The 23,191-nt window shown below is 40.9% G+C and overlaps 1 protein-coding gene across 3 annotated transcripts in view; it reads left to right on the top strand.

Annotated features, from left to right (window-relative positions):
- Positions 1-3,543: 3,543 nt before the first annotated feature.
- The window catches only part of MC5R (melanocortin 5 receptor), a 75,254-nt gene continuing 55,606 nt past the window's right edge, over positions 3,544-23,191 (top strand). Inside the window, exon 1 of one of the 3 annotated variants that reach the window (XM_056521495.1) lies at positions 3,544-3,773. The gene's annotated coding sequence lies outside the window, so the exon portion shown is untranslated. Of the gene's footprint in view, positions 3,841-23,191 lie in introns of all 3 variants that reach the window. The other 2 variants (XM_056521493.1, XM_056521494.1) reach the window with 2 other exon arrangements.

Genomic DNA, 23,191 nt, shown 5'->3' with positions numbered 1-23,191 from the left:
ACCCGAAGCGCTCGGCGTAACAACACTGTACCCTGAATAAAATACTGCCACACACTGTACCAACCAAATATAATACTGCCACACACTGTACCCTGAATATAATACTGCACCACACTGTACCCTGAATATAATACTGCCCCACACTGTACCCTGAATATAATACTGCCACACACTGTACCCTGAATATAATACTGCCCCACACTGTACCCTAAATAAAATACTGCTCCACACTGTACCCTGGATATAATACTGCTATACACTTAACCCTCTAAATATAATCCTGCCACACACTGTACCCTGAACATAATACTGTCACACACTGTACCCTGAATATAAAACTGCTATACACTGTACCCTGAATATAATACTGCTACACACTGTACCCACTAAATATAATCCTGCCCCACACTGTACCCTGAATATAATACTGCCACACACTGCACCCTGAATATAATACTGCCACACACTGTACCCTGAATATAATACTGCCATACACTGTACCCTGAATATGATACTGCTATTCACTGTACCCACTAAATAAAAATACTGCCTCACACTGTACCCTAAATAAAATACTGCCCCACACTGTACCCTGAATATAATACTGCCATACACTGTACCCTGAATAAAATACTACTATAACCAGGGGGGGTTATGGGGGGGTGATGAGGAGAGGTGCAGGGGGGGGGCACCTCTCATCACCTCCATAACACCCCTCCCTGCATCTCTGATCACCCCCATAACACCCCCTGCACCTCTCATGACCCCCATAACACCCCCCTGCACCTCTCATGACCCCCATAACACCCCTGTTCCTCTCATGACCCCCATAATACTCCCCCTGCACCTCTCATCACCCCCATAACACCCCCCCATAACATTCCCCATAACACCCCTGCACCTCGTATCACCCCCATAACACCCCCTGCACCTCTTATCACCCCCATAACACCCCCCTGCACCTCTTATCACCCTCATAACACCCCCCTTGCACCTCTTATCACCCCCATAACACCCCTACTGCACCTCTTATCACCCCCATAACACCCCCCTTGCACCTCTTATCACCCTCATAACACCCCCCATGCACCTCGTATCACCCCCATAACACCCCACCTGCACCTCTTATCACCCCCATAACACCCTACCTGCACCTCTTATCACCCCCATTACACCCCCCTACACCTCTCATCACCCTCATAACACCTTCCCTGCACCTCTCATCACCCCCATAACACCCCCCCCTGCACCTCTCATCACCCCCTAACACTCCCCCTGCACCTCTTATCACCCCCATAACACCCCACTTAACCCCTTATCACCCCATATCACCCCCTGCACCTCTTATCACCCCCATAACACCCCCCTGAACCTCTTATCACCCCATAACACCCCCCCTGCACCTCTTATCACCCTCATAACACCCCCTGCACCTCTTATCACCCTCATAACACCCCCCTGCACCTCTTATCACCCCATAACACCCCCCTGCACCTCTTATCACCCTCATAACACCCCCTGCACCTCTTATCACCCCCATAACACCCCCTGCACCCCCGACCCCCCCCCCCCCCCGGGCCAGTTTACTTACCCTGCTGCGGATCGTTGCAGCGGTGTGAGTCTTCTGCTGCTCCTGTCACTGCATGAGGAGGATGCTGGAGGTTCGCGTAGGGACGTAAGCAAGGACAGGTCAGGTGATCGGAGTGGACGTGCGTGCCTGCGCGGGGCACGTGACGTCTCTACTCCCATCAGCCCCTGACCTGTCCGGTGCCGGCCCTGCGCTTTGTTTCTTAAGGGGCCCGCGCCCTACAAAGGTAATTTAATTGAAATGTGCGGGCCCCCCGAAGTGCCCCGTCGCTACTGGATGTGCACTGGCTCTGCTCGGGGCCCCCAGCCAGCTCGGGGCCCCAAGCAATTGCTTGGTTTGCCGGTCCAGTAGCGACGGGCCTGGCTATGACTTTAGCTTACTTGATTTGATGGTGGCTGCAGGACTTGAGTTTGAGGTGTCCAACACTCTGAACACACACACTAGGCACTACTGCACTGGTCCTCAGCTTAGCAGAAGAGCAGAGCTCAAGGAGAGAGAAGCTAGCTCCACCCAGGGCTTATATCGGGGAGACTAGCAGGGAGCCCATAGGTCACTCTTGGGATTACCTGGTCACTGGTACATCCAGGGTTACAATCACATGACATATCACATGGTATTAATCTTAAAGCAACATGACATTTTATAACCCTTTACATGGTAAAACATATTCAAAATGGGAAACAAGTGCAGAGGGCCTTGGGGACACTGAAGGAGGCTGCCTGACAGGACAGCAGGAGCACGGGGTAATACCTCCCGTACTGGGTCACCACAATATAGTCCTTCTGCTATAAAGCTTGTATTATGTTCTAAATTATAAAAGCCATAGCACCATCTAGGGTGAATACAATCACTAAATGTCTGTGCCTCATGTAAAAATTGTAACCATCAAGATTGCTGTGTCTCTGCGTGGATTCTCCTATTTTTAGGTGGCATAGTCCATGGGCACCCCGACAATCTCCGGTGCCTGCAGTGGCGGCATCTGGAACACAGAAGCTTGGAGCTTCCATGTTTGTGAAGTAACGGCACACCCCCTCCATTCATGTCTATGAGAGGGGGCATGACGACTAGTACATAGCTGTCATGCCTCCTCCCATAGACACAAATGAAGGGGGCGCTGCGGCTGTAGTAGCCAGTCATCTGGCAAGGAATGGAGTACGCTCGGTGCACAGATGACTGGGGTGCTGCACCAGGGATCCCGCTGCTGGGGATCAGATATTTTTCAGTGGAGTACCCCTTTAAGGTCTTGTCCACACTATGGACATTCAGCCAAATACCGATGGCTAAATATCAGCTTGTAGTGGGTGCCACTGAATACTTCGGCAGCAGGACCACATGGGCATTGCCGTCTCACAGAAGCAGTCTTTATGCGGACGTGCTTTCCAGAATTCTGTGGCGATTCGGTAGTCTCAGCAGTAGAATTTGATTAAAAACAATAGGACTCCAAAAATGGGAGTTTTGCCTGCAGACTGTCCACAGAGTGATGATACCTGAGAGTTTAAAAATAGAATTTACAAATTCCTATAAATTTCTGGCACCAGTTGGTTTGAAAACATTATTATGCCCCATTATTATGAGTACCCCTTTAAAGTCATACATATGATTAGGAGAAGAAATATTTATTTTCCCATTACTAACTCGTACAGTAGATATAATATGTTTGCCTTTAGTGATTCTTACAATTCTAATCCTAGAAAATGTGCATTTATCATCCCTCTGTATCCTGTCTTTATTGAATTGTTATACACATCCTGACTCAGTAAAATATATTTCTTATCACACATAAAACTCACTGCGTTTCTCAAGATCCTTGACCAGTTTCTGGAGACGATAACATGTGCCCTCTAGTGGTGATGTGATATTAAAGCGTTGCAGTTTTGACTTCAAGAAGGATGACAGAGTGGAAAGGAGGAGTTAAGAGCTCCACATCAGTGTTGTTAGCTGCTGCAGGTATAAAATAGAGAGTTGCTCAGTGTGTGCGATCAATAGCTGCTCCTCTTTCTGTGGAATAAATTGTGACTGCTGTACGTCATCGATTCATTCATAAAAACCAGACACCGGCATGTATGCTTCCAGCATCTGTAATACTAAATAAAGAGGATCATGGACCAGTCAGAAAAGAATGGGATTATACAGCTCGATCAGGAGTTAAACTTGAAATCTTATGAAGATTCCGAAATAGCTCCAGGTAAAAGAGGGACTTTTGGGTGTTCTTCTTCTATCCAACTATTGGAATGCAGAATTGATAAGGGCAGGTTTGTTATTGTTTATATGGAATATATTGTATCTTGTTCATGTGCTTGATGTGATATAAAAACTTTTATAAATAGATTCTTACCTGTTATTTGTAAATACAAAATAAGCAAATTGCTATTTATTACACATGCAGCAGACCAGTGTTTTTCATCTGTCACAATTACCCCAGATAGAACACTTTATTATTTGTGGTTTTACATAGGACTGCATGTAAACTTGCTGATTTATGATAATGCACAAATGTGGCAGCTCTAGAGATTTCTATGACAGTTCAGTCTTGAAATATCTCTTTATCTTACATGAAACAATCTGAGGTATTTTTAGAAGCTACTGTTCCCAGTCTGTTGGGATACACTGTCATATATATATATATATATATATATATATATATATATATATATATATATATATGTGTGTGTGTGTGTGTGTATATATATATATATATATATATATATATATATATATATATATATACAGTAGTCCCTCAAGATACAATATTAATCGGTTCCAGGATGACCATTGTATGTTGAAACCATTGTATGTTGAGACCATAACTCTATGGAATCCTGGTAATTGGTTCTGAAGCCACCAAAATGTCATCCAAAAATAGGAAAAGGTGAGGATTAAAGAAAAATAAGAAGATGACTAATACAGATAAAGCAAATCCTTACATATAAAAGTAAGAAAGATCTGCTGGGAGCTGTAATCACTGTCTATGTTAGTGTTTCCCAATCAGGGTGCCTTCAGATGTTGCAAAACTACAACTTCCAGCATGCCCGGACAGCTGTTGGCTGTCCGGGCATGCTGGTAGTTGTAGTTTTGCAACAACTGGGGGCACCCTGGTTGGGAAACAATGGTTTATGTAGAGGACAGGAGCTTCTTCAGGGTCCTATGCAGTACACACAATGTCCCAAATTGAGCCACCCTTACCTGGTGTCCAAAGGAGCAGCTATCCCTGGCACAGGTAAAGAGTAGTACAGAACTTGTAGTTCCTCTCTGTAATGTAGGGGGCGCTACCAGACACCAGTCAGTGCAGGCACTTCAGTAATAGAGAAGATTTACCGGTAAAATGCCCATTCTGATTGGTCAGTTCCTCCAGTTGGGACACGTTTCACAGATCTGGACTGTCTGTACATTGTATGTTGAGTCAGGTTTCAAGTTACGATGGTCCAGAAAAGACCATTGTATGTTGAAACTATTGTATGTTGAGGCCATTGTAAGTTGAGGGATCACTATATATATATATATATATATATATATATATATATATATATATACATACATATATCTTGGATACTGAATTACTGCCAAATATTAGTTTTTGTCCTGGACTGACTTATAAGAACAGTTGATCATATTAAACAATATAATGTACACTGTACCCAAATTGATAATGTTACAATGTGCAGTTTTCAGGCATGTCACAGTAAGCATTATTACATTCTTATATGTACTTGAGCTAACATATCTCGTCCATCTCCAGAGCTAAGACCACAGAGGAAACTAGATTCCCAGATGCTGTATTGCGGAATATCAGATTGCTGAATGATTTAAGAATTTGAGGTTACAAAGTGTGAGAATGTTATTGTTTCTGAATGAAAGGCCATGTTTCCCACTATAACTTATTTGTCCACAAACTTACTGAAAACTATTTGCAGCCCTGTTTTCAGTAATTTATGTATTTATTCCCTGCTTTATATAAAGTCATCATATTCTTCACAACTGTACAGATTGTCACCACACCCAGCATGGTAGCTCAGTGGTGACCAAAGTAAACAGAATTTGGCAATTACCAGTTGTTAAATTACAATTCACCTATAGTAGTAGTTTAGTATAATAGTAACATAGACAGACATTTATCAAGCGATTTAGTTAATTTATTTTTTTACTAAATATGTCGCACAAATGTTGCACCTGCGACTACGCGATTTTTCGTGTGACATTTTGACTGGAAAGCGAGAAAAGCAAGTTTTCCAAAACTTAACTACGTAGTTATAATTTTAAAATGGAATACGGGTATTCTGGTATTTATTAAATGCGACAGTCGCAACTGCGCAAAAAAAGTCGCTACAAGGTTAAAAATTGACTAAATTTACTCCAGCTCAAACATGGAGCAGAAAAACCTACTACCAAAGTAAAAAAGAAAAAATTGCTTATGTGAAAGAAAATGATCAACAGGCTGAAACCAGTTGATAAATAAGTCACACATAGGCAAAAAAAAAAAAAAGTTAAGAAAAAAGTACTGAAAAAAGGAATACATAAGCATACATTGATAAATGTCCCCCATAATGTCCAAACAAAAGTGAATTCTACCAAAAAACAAGAAACAGGCTTCACTCAGGAGCATGGGATCCTCAGCACTTCTGGACACTAGCATGTGTAAAATATAAAAGCTTTATTTCTTTCTTCAACATAAAAACATGATAGGGGTACAAATAGTGGTAAAAACAGACCGACGCGTTTCGGCAACAAAAGCCTTTTTCAGTGCTCACTGGGAGAAAATATTCAGCCGAATAAATTTACACCTTGTAACAGAAACCCCTCCCCATTAGCACATCCCTTCCCAATTTAGAACTTGTCGTAACCCTTGATTTGCTGACTTGTAATGAACACTGACACTTGTAGTGAACACTGCCACTGTGGTTTACTGCATTTCATGTATGGAATGCAGAAAACAGTATATTGGATCCACAACAAGTAAGTTGATACGTAGAATCTCAGAACATTTTGCGGGCGCACGGTCAGTGGGCAGTGTTCACACACATGCACTGTCTGGTGCGTCCAAGCATTTTAAAAATGAACACGGAGACAGCATCACCCAAATGAAGGAACATGTCATGAAATCACCAAGAGGAGAAGATAGGGTCCATAAATTGCATACGAGAGAGATCTATTGGATTAGGAAAATGGCAACCCGAGCACCGGAGGGGATGAATTATAGATCTGATGTAATGTTGTTTTACTGACTCATATACTCTCTTTTTTGTTCTTCTCTTTTGTTAAATAAGACAATGTTTTCATGTGATTAGTTTGGTTCTTGCTAGGTGTTTTTTTTTTTTTGGAGGGGGGGGGGGGGGGTCATAGGTTGCTATGGGCAATGTACTCCTGCAAGCAATTAGGTTGCTATGGGCAACGCACTCCTGCAAGTAATTATCTATAAGCATGTCTAGGAAGTTATGTTACCATTGGTACTGTCCATTATACAATTAGCAAATGAAGGGTCACGACAAGTTGTTTTTAATATGCATTCAAAGGTTGCCATGGGCAACGTACTTCTGCTAGTAACTAGTTTAAGAGATCTATGTAGTTTTGTTACCATTGGTAGTATCCATTACTAGTCAGCAAATGAAGGGTTACAGCAAGTTTGTTCAATATGTATTCAAAGGTTGCAATGTACTCTTACAAGTAACTAGCTGTTCAGTATACTAAGATGTCTATGAAGTTCTGTTACCAATGGTAGTGTTTACTACAAGTCAGCAAATGAAGGGTTACATCAAGTGGGTTTTATATGTCTTTTTCATATTTTTCATATGTATTCAAAGGTTGCTATTGGCAATGTATTCCTACAAGTAACCAGCCCTTTAGTATACAGTAACCCCCCGACCTACGATGGCCCCGACATATGATAAAATCGACATACGATGGCCTCTCAGAGGCCATCGCATGTCGATGTCAGCATCGACATATGATGCTTTTATATGTCGGGGCCATCGCATTAACTGCTATCCGACAGCGCAAAATGCTTAAGCTGCTGTCGGATAGCAGTTTAAGCATCCCGGATAGGTTCGCTTACCTATTCCCGCTGCTCCGGGTCCACTTCGCGATCCTCCGGTGTCTTCTGCATCTTCTCCAGGGTCCGGGCCTTGCTTTCCGGCGTCGTTATTACGTCACTACGCACGCCGCGCCGGTGCAGCAGCATAATAACGTCACCAGAAAGCGAGGCCCGGACCCTGCAGAAGATGCGCAAGACACCGGAGGATCGCGAAGAAGACACCGGAGCAGCGGGACAGCATCGAGAGCCCCTGGGACAGGATCGGGAGCCGTGAGGACCTGGTGTGGAGCGGCGGGGACAGGTAAGTACAGCTTCCTATACTTTACATTGCACGGATCCCTCAACATACGATGGATTCGACAAACAATGGGTCGTTTGGAACGAATTACCATCGCATGTTGAGGGACCACTGTACTAAGATGTCTATGAAGTTCTGTTACCAGTGGCAGTGTTTATTACAAAGGGTTAAAAAACTGTGTAGCTCACTTAGCATTAATAAATATACTCGAGGTGAACTGGCGTTACCTTCACCCAAAGGTCTAACAAATGATGAATAATGAAGTTGAAAATCAACTAGGAACCAGTCCTCAGGGTATATTAGATAGACAGAAAAGAGATGGAAAAAAGAGTTGGAAAAAAGAGTGATCCTGATATACAAAATATTTATTTTATGTTACTAAAACATTGATACTCTCTGTCCCTGCTGGGCCCTAGCATGGGACACAGAAGTCAGTGAAAATGGAAATCAAAAATTACATTAATAAAATGATTAATAAAATGATAAAACTTACAACAATAGGTGATGTATGGAATATTCAATAATGCGCTAAAAATAGCAAAGTGCTGTACTGTTCAATAACTGGAAAGTTCAACAGTCTTTGTGCTTCCAATAGTTAGATAGTAACACAGTTCAACAAAGTTCCGATGTATCAATCTCAGTAATAGTCATTGGTGATACAATGTAGCAAGTTGTCACTTCAGAACACTTAGTATACTGAGTGGATACGAGGTCTGGTGCACAGCACCACTCACCGCTCCTGACGCCGTCTATGGTAGCTGGCTGGACGGGCTGATGTGGAGTTGTCAACCTCCGGCGATGCCCGGTGTCTGTGCGGATCTCCTTCTCCTTTGGTCCTCGGCTGGCACGGATGGCACCGGCCTTTCAGGTGTGCCGTGGATCGTGAGTTGGTCCGGGGAGACAGCGGTGGTGGCAGAAAATAGAAGTGGAGCAGTAGCGGTGGCGATGCGGTGGAAGCGGTGAGGGTAAGTGCGGCGTGCCTCGTGTGAACTGAGCGCTGTGCGCGCAAAGTATAGCGTGGTCCCGAAACAGCAGTTGCAAGAAAATTATTCAATAGCGCTATATTGAGATGGATTAGATATATGCAAGTTAAAATCTAGACGCGTTTCAATGCCTCGGGCATTTTCCTCAGTAGAAATATAGTTGAATGTCATATGTCTGATGCGGTTTATATATGGTGTTGGTATTTGGAAAACCTGGGGGTTTCAGGATATAAGTAAAACAGGGTACTGGATCATCTCATTAAAGAAAGAAGATAAGGAGGAAAAAGAGAAAAGTATAGAAAGTGTGTAATAGATTAGAAGCTATATGATCACCTCTATTATTATGCCGAAGGGTGGAACAACAGTGTATGGAATCAAATCTCTATTATACATAAATTGTATATGCATGGAAATATGTACAAATATATTTAGTATAAATAAGATTAATAAACATAAGAGACCATATTGGTATATAACAGGAAATAAAAATAATATAAAAATAAAAATAAAAATAAAATTGAAAAAAAATAAAAATAAAAATAAATATGGAAATAAAAAATAAAAAATAAAAATAAAAATGAATAAAAATGGATGATAAAAATGATAATAATAATAGTAATGATAATGATAATAATAAAAAATTATAATAAAAAATTCATATAGGATGTGTGTATAAAACACATACCTATATATAATTATATATATATAAAGGATTAAATATGTAAATATAAATTTGATATTTTTAAAAATTTTTAAAAGGTATATCTAGGGAACAAAAGTTAGTGCAGGAAAAGACATGATCAAATGTTACAAAATGTAAAAAATGTAAAAAATGTAAAAAATGAAAAAATGACATGACAAGTATTTCGGAGCAGGGTGATAGAGCTGGAACAGAAACACAATGACAGCTGGTGGTGTAAATCTTGGATGGGCTCCCTCCCAGGGAACGTCGCCGAGTCGTTATATGACCAGTCGGCGACGGGTCGTGAGACGGGGCCCAATCACAAGAATCCGAAGATCTCCAGCTCGGCATTGAGACCTTTGGGTATCAACGTGTCGAATTCAAAGATCTTGCGGGATTCAGCTTTAGACATAAGTGTAATGTAATCTCCTCCTCTCCAACAACTCTTAACTTTTAATAAAGCCGTGAAGAATAATTGGGATGGGTCTTGGGCGTGGTGTTCTGTAAAGTGAAGGGATAATGGATGTGTCTTGTTGCCCTTTCTGATGTTATAAATATGTTCTGATATACGGATTTTTAGTTGTCTTTTAGTCCGACCAATGTATTGTTTACCACAGGTAAATTGAATTAAATATATTACCCCTTTGCTATGGCAGGTTAGGCAATCCGTTATTTTATAAGAAAAATGATTGGTTTTTGAAGAAATTTCGGTGATTGTTTTCGGTGAATTGGTAATTTTACAACCAGAACATACACCACATTTATGAAAGCCTTTTGTCTCAAGCCAAGTAGAATAGTGTAATGTGGGGGGTTGACGGATGGTAGGTGCAACTTGGATGCCCGTCCAGCCAGCTACCATAGACGGCGTCAGGAGCGGTGAGTGGTGCTGTGCACCAGACCTCGTATCCACTCAGTATACTAAGTGTTCTGAAGTGACAACTTGCTACATTGTATCACCAATGACTATTACTGAGATTGATACATCGGAACTTTGTTGAACTGTGTTACTATCTAACTATTGGAAGCACAAAGACTGTTGAACTTTCCAGTTATTGAACAGTACAGCACTTTGCTATTTTTAGCGCATTATTGAATATTCCATACATCACCTATTGTTGCAAGTTTTATCATTTTATTAATCATTTTATTAATGTAATTTTTGATTTTCATTTTCACTGACTTCTGTGTCCCATGCTAGGGCCCAGCAGGGACAGAGAGTATCAGTGTTTTAGTAACATAAAATAAATATTTTGTATATCAGGATCACTCTTTTTTCCAACTCTTTTTTCCATCTCTTTTCTGTCTATGTAATATACCCTGAGGACTGGTTCCTAGTTGATTTTCAACTTCATTATTTAGTGTTTATTACAAGTCAGCAAATGAAGGGTCACATCAAGTGGGTTTTATATTTGATATGCATTCAAAGGTTTCTATGGGCAAAATATTCCTGCAAGTAACCAGCGTTTCATTATACTAAGACGTCTATGAACTTCGGTTGCCAGTGGCAGTGTTCATTACAAGTCAGCAAATGAAGGGTTACGGCAAGTTCCAAATTGGGAAGGGGGAGGAGTTTCTGTTACAAGGTGTATATTTATTCGGCTGAATATTTTCTCCCAGTGAGGACCTTGAAAAAGGCTTTTGTTTGCCGAAACATGTCGGAATGTTTTTACCACTATTTGTACCTCTATTATGTTTTCATATTGAAGAAAGAAATCAAGCTTTTGTATTTCACACATGCTGGTGTCCAGAAGTGTCTCTGTCTACCTTGTTTGTGGCAGCAGCACCCTGACAGCACCAGCGGGGGATCGTGATTTTGTTCATGGGAGTAGGTGAGCGAATTCTTTCTTCTTTTTTGTCTTTCTTCCGAAAACTGATGAAATTCATGGTGGAGTGCGGCAAAGTTTAAGTTTGCACTTCTCTCCCTGGTTTCCCTAGTGGTGAGTGCAGAGTTAAAGGGGTACTCCGCTGCTGAGCGTTTGGAACAAACTGTTCTGAATGCTGGAGCTGGCACCGGGAGCTCGTGATGTCATTGCCCCGCCTCTAATGATGTCACGCACCACCCCCTCAATGCAAGCCTATGGAAGGGGGTGTGACAGCCATCATGCCCCCTCCCATAGACTTGCATTGAGGGGGCGGGACATGATGTCATGTGGGGGCAGGGCTATGATGTCACGAGCTCCTGGCACCAGCTCCAGCATTCAGAACAGTTTGTTCCAAACGCTCAGCAGTAGAGTACCCCTTTAAGTTCTGGTGTTTTCCTTCATTCTACTTGCTGGATAGCTTATTCATCAAGTAAAATTGGGAACGCCTGATATTCTAAAATCACTGTTGAGGGTTAATATTCACTGGTGATCAGACTAAGTCATGTACTTGCAAGCACTAGAACAGTGATATCCCTTCTCCAACTTCACCCTACAGAAGAATGCCCTTGAATGAAGCCCCTTGGACCTCCTGAAGTATGAATGAGAAGGAATGCGAGATTTAGTCAGCTATATATGTTACAAATGCTCTGCTGTGCAGGAATTATAGATTGAACAGAAAAAAAAGGTTTACAGCCAATACAATATTTAAAGAACATTACAGCATATAGCACTAATAGGATACAGAATATCACACTGCACGCCTTTTTGTAAAGAAATGACAGGTTATAATATTAAAGAGACAAGAAAAACGTAAGCCTTTAGATATGACAAACATCATTCGGCCAACTCCTGATATCTTTAATTTGTATATTTTATATCTTTTAATATCTATATTCAGATGAAGGTTGTCATTAAGGGAGATGATTTGTGGAATAAGTAGGAGAAGAATGTGATATTATGAGAGAACGTTTTTCAATTACTAATAACATAAATAGAGGTCTTCACATATGAACCAAGGTGAAAATGATACCAAATATAGGACAATGGAATAAAGACATTTGGGAACATATGCTGTAAATAGGCACCAGTCAGTTCCTTATAAATGGTTTTGTTTTGTGAGAAGATAGCAGCAGTGTAGATGTATTTATTCTTGGTATATACCATTTCCATCGGTATTGCAGTGCAATCATTTGTCCATATCTACATCTTATCAATACCTCTGCCAATGGTATGTGACACGTTTCCTAGTCTGGTTGCAACAGATACATTAAACAAAGAACAATATGCATCTCTAGGCACTCTGTACACTCTGTCCATCTTCTTTTTAAGGGGTACTCCGCCCCTAGATATCTTATCCCCTATGCAAAGAATAGGAGATAAGATGTCGGAGAGCGTGGGTTCCTCTACTGCAACACCCCCTGTCATCTGGTGCATGGCGCAAACTTCACTCTGTGCCTGATGACTGGCGATACAGGGGCCGGAGGATCGTAATGTCACAGCCCCTGTCTAGCGGCAGAGTACCCCCTTTAAACCATAATGTGTATATAGGAGTTCATGGAAATTAGATCTATGGTGCTGTTTGGTGGGTCTCCCAACTGGGAGCGGTTTTTACATTTGCAATCTGGCCACTGTCTGTTTATCTGTTATTGTCAGGATTCACATCAGCATTTTTCATCTGTTACTCAGTTCTGTCAAACAATTTCAGAGATTAAAATGACACTGAAGTTAATGGATCCCATCAGTTTCAATAGGTAATTTTTTCATCTCCGCTATCCTCAGTTGTCATCAATTCCGCTTAAGGGGGTACTTCAGAGGGGAAAATGTTTTCAAATCAACTAGTTCCAAAAAGTTATACAGATTTGTAAATTAATTCCATTATTTATCTTAAAGGGGGTACTCAGAGGAACTAAACCCATAGCCCATCCTTTCCCTCTCCTCAACCTATTTCATTGTCTAAATATCCTTCATTAGTTATATAGAGCAGTTTCCCCTCTTTGGTTGTCACTTTCATGCATGAAATGAGGATATGATATCATCCAGCCATTCCCTCTGTCTAAATGCCTTTCTGAAAGCAGCCCCCACCCTCCTGAGAGACACAGACCATGTGGTTTCTGTCCTTCACTGATGAGTCATGCTCCATTTAGTGCTGAGCACTGGGAGGTGTGTATGGTCTCGGACAATCACACACTGAACTTTTCTCTGCTCACAGAGCAGGAGGGTGGGGGCTGCTTTTAGAGAGGGAGCTGGCTTGCAGAGCAGAGCTGCAATGATTGCTGGAAGATGTTGGCAAGGTGAGGGAAAGATGACAAAAAATATCAAGCAGCCAAAGTAGACAACAGGGGCCACATGAGCCATGTATAAAAGGCAGGATTGTTTACAGGTAACATATCCAGGAAGGGTGGTGGCCTTTGGCACTTAATATATTTATATATGTGAACTTTCCTGGAGCACCCCTATAATCCTTGCAGTACTTATCAGCTGCTGTCCTTGAGGAATTTGTGTAGTTTTTCCCAGTCTGACCACAATGCCCTCTGCTTCCACCTCTCTCCGTGTCAGGAACTGTCCAGAGCATGAGCAAATCCCCACAGCAAACCTCTCCTGATCTGGACTGTTCCTGACAGCAGCTGATATGTACATGAAGGCAAAAGATTTTTCAATAGAAGTAAACCACAAATCTATATAACTTTCTTGCACCAGTTGATTTGCAAACTTTTTCCCCCTCAAGAGTACTCTGTTAACCCCTTAAGAACACAGTCTGTTTGGGCCTTAAAGACCATGCCAATTTCATTTTTGCATTTTGTATTTCTTCCTCACATTCTAATAGCCATAACTCTTATTTTTTTCCTCCACTGATCCATATGAGGCCTTGTTTTTCATGCCAACAATTGTATTTTGTAATGATACCTTTAATTTTACCCTAGAATGTATGGCGCAACCCAAAAAATATTTGGGGGAAAATGAAAACAAAAAATGCAATTTTGCTATTTTTGGAGGGTTTAGTATTTGCGCAGTGAATTTTACAGTAAAACTGACATGTTATCTTTATTCTGTGGGTCAATATGATTAAAATGGTACTCATGGTTGCATACTTTTCTACTATTGTACTGCTTTTTAAAAAACTCTAACTTTTTTCACAACATTTGTATGTTTCAAATGGCTCTATTCTGAGCCTATTCTCTATTCATTGGTACCCCTTTTGCATATATCTGACTTTATGATCACTTCTTTTATTTCATTTTTCTTGGATGTGATGTGACCAGATTGCATAAATTTTGGATTTTTTTTTTTTTACATTTATGCTGTTCACCATCAACATTATATTTTAATAGTTTGGATGTACTTGACAATACCAAATATGTATATTTAATTGATTTATTACACTTTTTTTTTTATAAAAAAGAAAAATAGGTGGATTTTAATTTTTATTGGGAGGGGCTTATTCACATTTTATTAATGCCAAATTCAATTTATTAATTATTCACATTTTAATAATTATTATTGAAATCTTTTTTTCTTTTCTTTTTTGTATGTCCCCATAGGGGACTATCTATAGCAATCCTTAGTTTGCTATTGCAGACCAGCACTATGCATAGGTATAGCACTATTCAGTAATATCGGCGATCTATTGCCCTGGTCTTCTAGAAGGCAAACCAGAGCAGCAGATCGTCAGAGCCACCAGGAGGATGGTGAGGGAACCTCCGGCAGCTATCCTGACTGATCACACCCTTGCATATTCGCCGTGGGTGGTCCAATCAGTTGCCCGCAGCACCACTAATGCCGTAGATGCCATGATCTGTATTGATCATGGCCTCTGAGTGGTTAATGGTGAACATGAGAGCGATTGCTTATGTCTGCCAATACCAACAGGTCTCTGGCAGCTGATGGTTGATTTCATAGTAACATAGTTCATAAGGACGAAAAAAGACCAGAGACCTTCAAGTTCAACCTAGAACCTTAATGAGACCCTACTGAGTTGATATAGATCTAGAATCCATAACCTGTATTGTTATTATTCTCCAAAAATGCATCCAGACCCTTTTTAAATTCTTTTACAGAGTTCACCATGACCACCTCCTCTGTCAGAGAATTCCACAGTCTCGCTGCTCTTACAGTAAAGAACCCCATCTGTGCTGGTGTAGAAACCTTCTTTCCTCTAGACGTAGAGGATGCCCCCTTGTTAGTCCTGGGTATAAATAGATCATAGGAGAGATCTCTGTACAGTCCCCTGATATATTTATACATAGTTATGAGGTCTTCCCTAAGCCTTCTTTTTTCTAAACTAAATAACCCTAATTTTGATAATCTTTCTGTGCACTGTAGTCCTCCCTTTCCCCGTATTACTCTGGTTGCTCGTCTATGAACCCTCTTCAGCTCCACTATATCTTTCTTGTACACTGGTGCCCAGTACTGTACACAGTATTCCATGTGTGGTCTGACTAGTGATTTGTACAGTGGCAGAATTATTTCCTTGTCGTGGGTATCTATGCCCCTATTGATGCACCCCATGATTTTATTTGCCTTGGCAGCAGCTGCCCGACACTGGTCACCACAGCTAAATTTACTCTTAACTAAGACTCCCAAGTCCTTTTCCATGTCAGTCGTCCCAAGTTTTCTCCCATTTAATACATAATCCCAGAACGGATTTTTCTTCCCTTATGTGCATTACCTTATATTTAGCATTTGTGAACCTCATGTGCCAATTCCCAGCCCAAACCTCCAACCTACCCAGATCCATTTGTAACAGTGCACTGTCCTCTATAGTGTTTACCGCTGTACAGAGTTTAGTATCATCTGCAAAGATTGCTACTTTACTATTCACTCCCTCTACAAGGTCATTAATGAATATATTAAATAGAACAGGACCCAAGACTGACCCCTGTGGTACCCCACTAGTAATAGTCATCCAATCAGAATAAGTACCACCCTCTGTTTCCTATCACTGAGCCAGTTACTTACCCACTTACACACCTTCTCCCCCAGCCCCATCCTTCTCATTTTATGCACCAACCTTTTATGTGGCACCGTATCAAATGCTTTGGAAAAATCCAGATATACGACATCCAGCGATTGCCCCTGGTCCAGTCTGGAGCTCACCTCCTCATAAAAGCTGATCAGGTTAGTTTGACAGGACTGATCACTCATAAAGCCATGCTCATATGGAGTCATACATTTATTTTAATCAAGATACTTCAAAATAGCATCTCTTAGAAAACCCTCAAACAATTTACATTCACCTTTTGACCCATTTTTAAATATTGGCATCACATTTGTTGTCTATGACATTACATAATTCCTTTAAAACACGGGGGGGGGGGGGGGGGGGTGAATGCCATCTGGACCTGTCAATTTGTCTATTTTGACATTTGTAGGCAGCACTGTACTTCTTCCTTAGTTAGACAGATGACCTGTACTGGGGAGTTTACCTTATCTCGCAGTTTTTCACCAGGCATTTCAATTTTCTCTGTGAATACAGTGGAGAAGAATTTGTTTAATATATTTGCTTTTTCTTGATCCCCATTTATAATTTCTTCCTCATCATTTTTTAAAGGGCCAACACTTTAATTTTTAACCTTTTTGCTATTTATATAGTTAAAAAAACATTTTGTGGTTAGTTTTACTCACTTTGGCAATAAGTCTTTCTGTCTCTATTTTTGCGGCTTTTATCTGTTTTTTATTTATTTATTTTTTTTTACATATTTTACATTTTTCTCTACAGCTTTTTAATGCTTCTTCACTGCCGTCCTGTTTTAGTAGTTTAAATGCTTTCTATTTGTCATTTATTGCCCCCTTAACATTTTCATTCATACATATTGGTTTCCCTTTATTTCTGACCCCTTTGATTCCCATAAGGTATATACATCTTACAGTGAGAATTTAATATATTTTTAAAAGTCTCCCATTTAGTGTCAGTATTCTTGTTTTTGAGGACATTATCCCAATTTATATTGTTAAGGGCTTCTCTGAGTTTATCAAACTTTGCCTTCCTAAAGTTCAATGTTTTTTGGCCCCTCGAGAGATTCCCTTATTGAGGAACAAGCTATAATGTATTATATTATGATCACTATTTCCTAGGCGTCCTTCTACATTAGTTACTTTATCAGGTCTGCTGGATAATATTAAGTCTAGTAGGGTGCCTCTGGTCGGGCCCTGCACCATTTGAGACAGATAATTGTCTTCAGTTATAGTAAGAAACCTGTTTCCTTTATGAGATTCACAGGTCTCAGTCTCCCAGTTTATATCAGGATAGTTAAAGTCCCCCATTATTATCACCTCATTTTGATTTGCTGCCTTGTTTATTTGCCTCAGTAATTGATCTGCTGCCTCTTCCATTGTTTGGTGGCTTATAGCAAACCCCTATCAGAATTTTTTTTTTTTAATCTCCATATATTTCTATCCATAATGACTCCACATTATCGTTTCCCTCCCCTATATCCTCCCGTAGTGCAGCCTTCAGACTCGATTTCACATACAGACAAACTCCTCCCCCTTTCCATTTTGTCCGATCCTTCCTGAATAGACTATAACACTGTATGTTGACCGTCCAGTCACAGCTGTCGTCCAACCAAGTCTCTGTTATACCCACTATGTCATAATTCTCCTCAGACATCTACCACTCCAGTTCCTCTGTTTTATTGGTCAGACTTCTGGGATTAGTTAACATGCAATTCAATGGTGTATGTTTTATCTTCCGATGAAGCCTATCTCTATTAATTATTCTAACCCCTCCCTCCGCTCCACCCCCAGGTACATTAATAAGTCCCCCCTCTCTTTCTATCACTATCTTCCCCTTCTACTTTGTAGGATCCCTCCCCCCACCCCCCAGTCCCTAGTTTAAACACTCCTCCACCCTTCTAGCCATCTTCTCTCCAAGCACAGCTGCACCCTCCCCATTGAGGTGCAGCCCATCCCTATGGTAGAGCCGGTAACCAACAGCAAAGAAGGCCCAGTCCTCCATGAACCCAAACCCCTCCTTCCTTCACCAGCTTCTAAACCACTTGTTTACCTCCCTATTCTCCCGCTGCCTCTCTGGTGTTGCTCGTGGTACAGGTAATATTTCAGAAAATACTACCTTGGAGGTCCTTGCCTTAAGCTTGCAGCCTAGGTCTCTGAAATCATTTTTAAGGACACCTACCTCTTACTTTGTCATTGGTGCCAATATGTACCATGACTGCTGAGGCTTCTCCAGCCCCACCCAGCAACCTGTCCATTATCTAAACAGAAAAAAACAAAAAAATAAGCATGCACTAATTTTTTTCTGTAAAAAATAAAGGATATTCTAACAAACTTAAAGGGGTACTCACCTGGAAAATTTTTTTTTTCAAATCAACTGGGGCCAGAAAGTTAAACAGATTTGTAAAATACTTCTATTAAAACATCGTAATTCTTCTAGTACTTATAAGCTTCTTTATGCTCCACAGGAAGTTCTTTTCTTTTTGAATTTGCTTTCTGCTGAGACCGCTGTCCATTTTAGGAACTGTCCAGAGTAGGAGCAAATGCTCATAGCAAACCTATCCTTCTCTGGACAGTTCCTAAAATGGACAGAGGTGTCAGCAGAGAGCACTGTGGTCAGACAGAAGGGAAATTCTAAAGAAAAGAATGTCCTGCGGAGCATACAGAAGTACTAGAAGGATTAAGAATTTTTAATAGAAGTAACTTACAAATCTGTTTAACTTTCTGGCACCAGTTGATTTAAAAAACCCTTTTAATAAACTTAGTAAGCTAACATTGGAGTAGTTGGTGACTGAAGTAAACTCCGTTGTCCTCTGTTATTTCTAAATCCGTCATTGCTATTGAGCATGCTCAGAAAAAAACTGAATTAAAATGGTTAAAAAATAAAAGAAATTAAAGGCAATAAATGGATACATTAAAGGTACACTAACTGATATATACAGGAAAATAGTGTCTGCTTTTTTTTATTTTTTTTATAAGCTGCACTATTTTATAGACAGAAATACCACATTAAAGTAATACAGATATGATAGTAATACAGATAGTTTTCAGTAATATCTTACATTGTACCAAGATGATTCTGTTTTTATGTTAGGTTTATTAACTGTTTGTAAGCAAGGAATATGTTATTGGATATGTGGGGGAGACATATGCCTTTTTAAATTGTAGAAATTCTGGAACAGTAAAATGAGTAGAAAATGTCTCACCTGGTATCTGTCCTATATTTCTCCTCCAGTACCCTGTACCTATATAAATGTATTATAAATACTTGTCAAGGCTAGACATACAGGTACTTGTGACTAGTGTTGAGCGGCATAGGCCATATTCGAATTCGCGAATATTCGCAAAAATATGGACGAATATTCGTCATATATTCGATTATTCGTAATATTCACGTTTTATTTTCGCATATGCGCAAATTCACGTATGCGAAAATTAGTCTATGCGAAATTTAGCATATACAAAAATTAGCATAAGCAAAAATTTGCATATGCGAAAATTAGCATATGCAAATTTTCGCATATGCGAAAATTCGCATGCCAGTCTCACACAGTAGTATTAGAGCCTTCTTTACACCACACAAGCTTGAAGCAGAGAGGAGTGATCACTGTGATGTCTACTGTGTTTAAAAAACAAACAAACAAAAAAAAAACGAATATTTGTAATTACGAATATATAGTGCTATATTCGCGAATATTCACGAATTCGCGAATATGCGATATTCGCGTATAAAATTTGCATTGCGAATATTCGCGAGCAACACTACTTGTGACCCAATAAATACTCCTCAGCTGCCATAAGTCATGATCTACAGTATCATCAAACTAAACAATTTGTGACTCATCAGTAATAAAGAATAGCAGTGTCATTAGCTGTTGTTGGTAGAAAACTACACATCAATAGCATCTCTATGTTCTGGGGACTAAAACATGATTTAATCATCCAAAATGAAACACCTGCTATGTGCTCTTCCAGCTGCTAGCTCCTGTAATACTATATATAGTGGATGGTGAAACAATCAGGAAACAATGGAATTGTGCAGTACTTTTCTAATCAATAAAAATAACCCAGTTAAAGCATATAGAGATCATAGTAGGGAACCCTACTCTATGAACCAGAAAGAACAGAGTTTTGACTTAAAGGCATACTCCGTTGGAAAAACATTTTTTTTTAATCAACTGGTGCCAGAAAGAACAGATTTGTAAATTACTTCTATTTTTCTACCAAATCCCAAAGAAAATGAAACCTATAGCTTTTCCTATTGAGCACCTCTGGTCAATCTTCATAAAATCCAAGCAGTGATACGGCTAGAATAGGTTGCCATTAGTTGGGATATGGTCCAAAAGATGATATCCAGCATGCTGGGTGAATTGCATAAGTCTTGAAAAAGATCAGCACTGTAAATATTGAATCTTTGCATCATGATCTATTAGTCAATAAATGCATAAAGACTTATGAAATGCTTATACAGTATCTTAGGTGTGAGCACCCCCCTGACATTTTTGTAAATATTTGATTATATCTTTTCATGTGACAAAACTGAAGAAATGATACTCTGCTACAATGTAAAGTAATCAGTGCACAGCCTGTATAGCAGTGTTTACCCTCAAAATAACTCAACGTACAGCCATTAATATCTAAATCTTGGCAACAAAGTGAGTACACTCCTAAGTGAAAATGTCAAAATTGGGCCCAATAAATCATTTTCTCTGCACAGTGTCACGTGACATGTGTGAATCGGGAACAGGTATCTTAAATTTGGTGTTATCACTCTCACACTCTCCAATACAGGTCACTGGAATTTGAACATGGCAATTCATGGCGAAGTAGAGAACTGTCTGAGGATGTGAATGTAGCGATCATAGGAGTAGGAGACCACAGTCCAGGATTCAAATACGGTACAGCAGACAATGAGGCTGAAGCAGAAACCGGTTTTATTAACCAACTGAGTATAATGGCCGGAGAATGATGTTAACAGAAATAACAGATTATATAGATTTACAGCAAAGTTAACTGCAACATGATATATAAAATGGTGCTCCCGCCAACGCACACACAGAAATACAGGCTACTCTGCTATATGACCCTATCTGATTCCCACTAACCGGGACACGTTGCTGCTGTTCTGTCTAAAGGAACCTGCTCTATGCCCTACCACAGGTCAGCACCGGTGCCCACTCACAGTTCTGTAGGCCACAGGTTCTTTATCTCAGTCTCTGTGATGGTGGTTGCAGTCAGGTCTCTGGGTCTCTCCCTTGCTGTCTACAGCTGCAGTCTCTTATGCACTGGTCTAGGTTTCTTTACAGGTTGCTTATCTTGTTCTGTTACTTGGAGGTCACTGCAGTCTGGTCCCTTGCTCTGTAACTTGCTTGAGGTGTTCAGGGATGTTCTCCTCTCTTTCTCTGGTTCTCAGCTGCAGTCTGTAGCATCACAGTTCAGCTCTGTCTCCTCTGGCAGGATCCTGTTACTCAGTCCCTGGATTATATGTCTATATGTCCTTTCAAGGCCACTTTGTACCGTCTCTTTCCTCAGCTCTGCACAGCCATAGAGAGCCGAACCCCACACAGTCCCAGGAACTTCCTGTTCCTCCTCCTCTCCAGAAAGATCTCTTCTCTTAAAGTAACAACAACAACTGTGTCTTATTCTCACTTACAACAACAGTGACATCTTGTGGATGAAAGATGCATGACAGTCTGTGGGACTTTCTCAATAGAAGTACAGTGTAACGAGTTTAGTCATTCAAGGGGCTGACCCCCTACATGAAAAAAAAAAAGAATTGTTGCTCTACAATAAGGTGGCTTAGGCTAGAAGACAATTGCAAAGACACTGAAACTGAGCTGCAGCATGGTGGTAAAGAGCATATAGCGATTTCACAGGAAAGGTTCCACGCAGAACAGGCATAGGTGTGCGCAGCCTTTTGCATAAGCACAAACTCACTCAGCGCGCGTGCTTGTGTATATATATATATATATATATATATATATATATATATACACATAGTTAGTATAGTTCCCCCACATTAGGTTGGCAGTGCAGTTCCCCCACATTAGGTGTACAGTACAGTTCCCCCACATTAAGTGTGCAATACAGTTCCCCCACATTAGGTACAGTTCCCCCACATTAGGTTCAGTACATTTCCCCCACATTTGGTTGGAGTTCCCTCACATTAGGTGGAGTATAGTTCCCCCACATTAAGTGCAGTATAGTTCCCCCACATTAGGTGCAGTATAGTTCCCCCACATTAGGTACAGTATAGTTACCGGACATTATGTGCACTATAGTTCCCCCATATTAGGTGCAGTATAGTTCCCCCACAGACATACAGCGTTCAGCCATATACAGTGACCCCCAGACCTACGATGGCCCCGACATATGATGAAATCGACATACGATGGCCTCTCAGAGGCCATCGCATGTCGATGTCAGCATCGACATACAATGCTTTTTTATGTCGGGGCCATCGCATTAAGTGCTATCCGGCAGCGCCAAATGCTTAAGCTGCTGCCGGATAGCAGCTTAATGTTCCCCGTGTGGTGCGGTAAGTATTACTTACCCCTCCGCGATGCTCCGGGGTGCCCTCCGGGTCCAGCGCTGGTCTTCCGGTGTCTTCTTGGCCCTCTCCGATGACGTCAATATGCTGCTGCGCACGCCATCCGATAGGAATGGCGTACGCAGCGGCGTAATGACGACGCTACGCAGGCCCAGTAAGGCCTTGCGGAAGACAGAAGAGGACCGGAGAAGACAGAAGAGGACCAGAGAAGACAGCGGAGGACTGGAGAACACCAGAAGAGCCCAGTGGAGGC

This window comes from Hyla sarda, chromosome 5 (assembly GCF_029499605.1).
Source record: "Hyla sarda isolate aHylSar1 chromosome 5, aHylSar1.hap1, whole genome shotgun sequence".
NCBI lineage: Eukaryota > Metazoa > Chordata > Amphibia > Anura > Hylidae > Hyla > Hyla sarda.
This window is presented reverse-complemented; position numbering and strand designations above follow the sequence as displayed.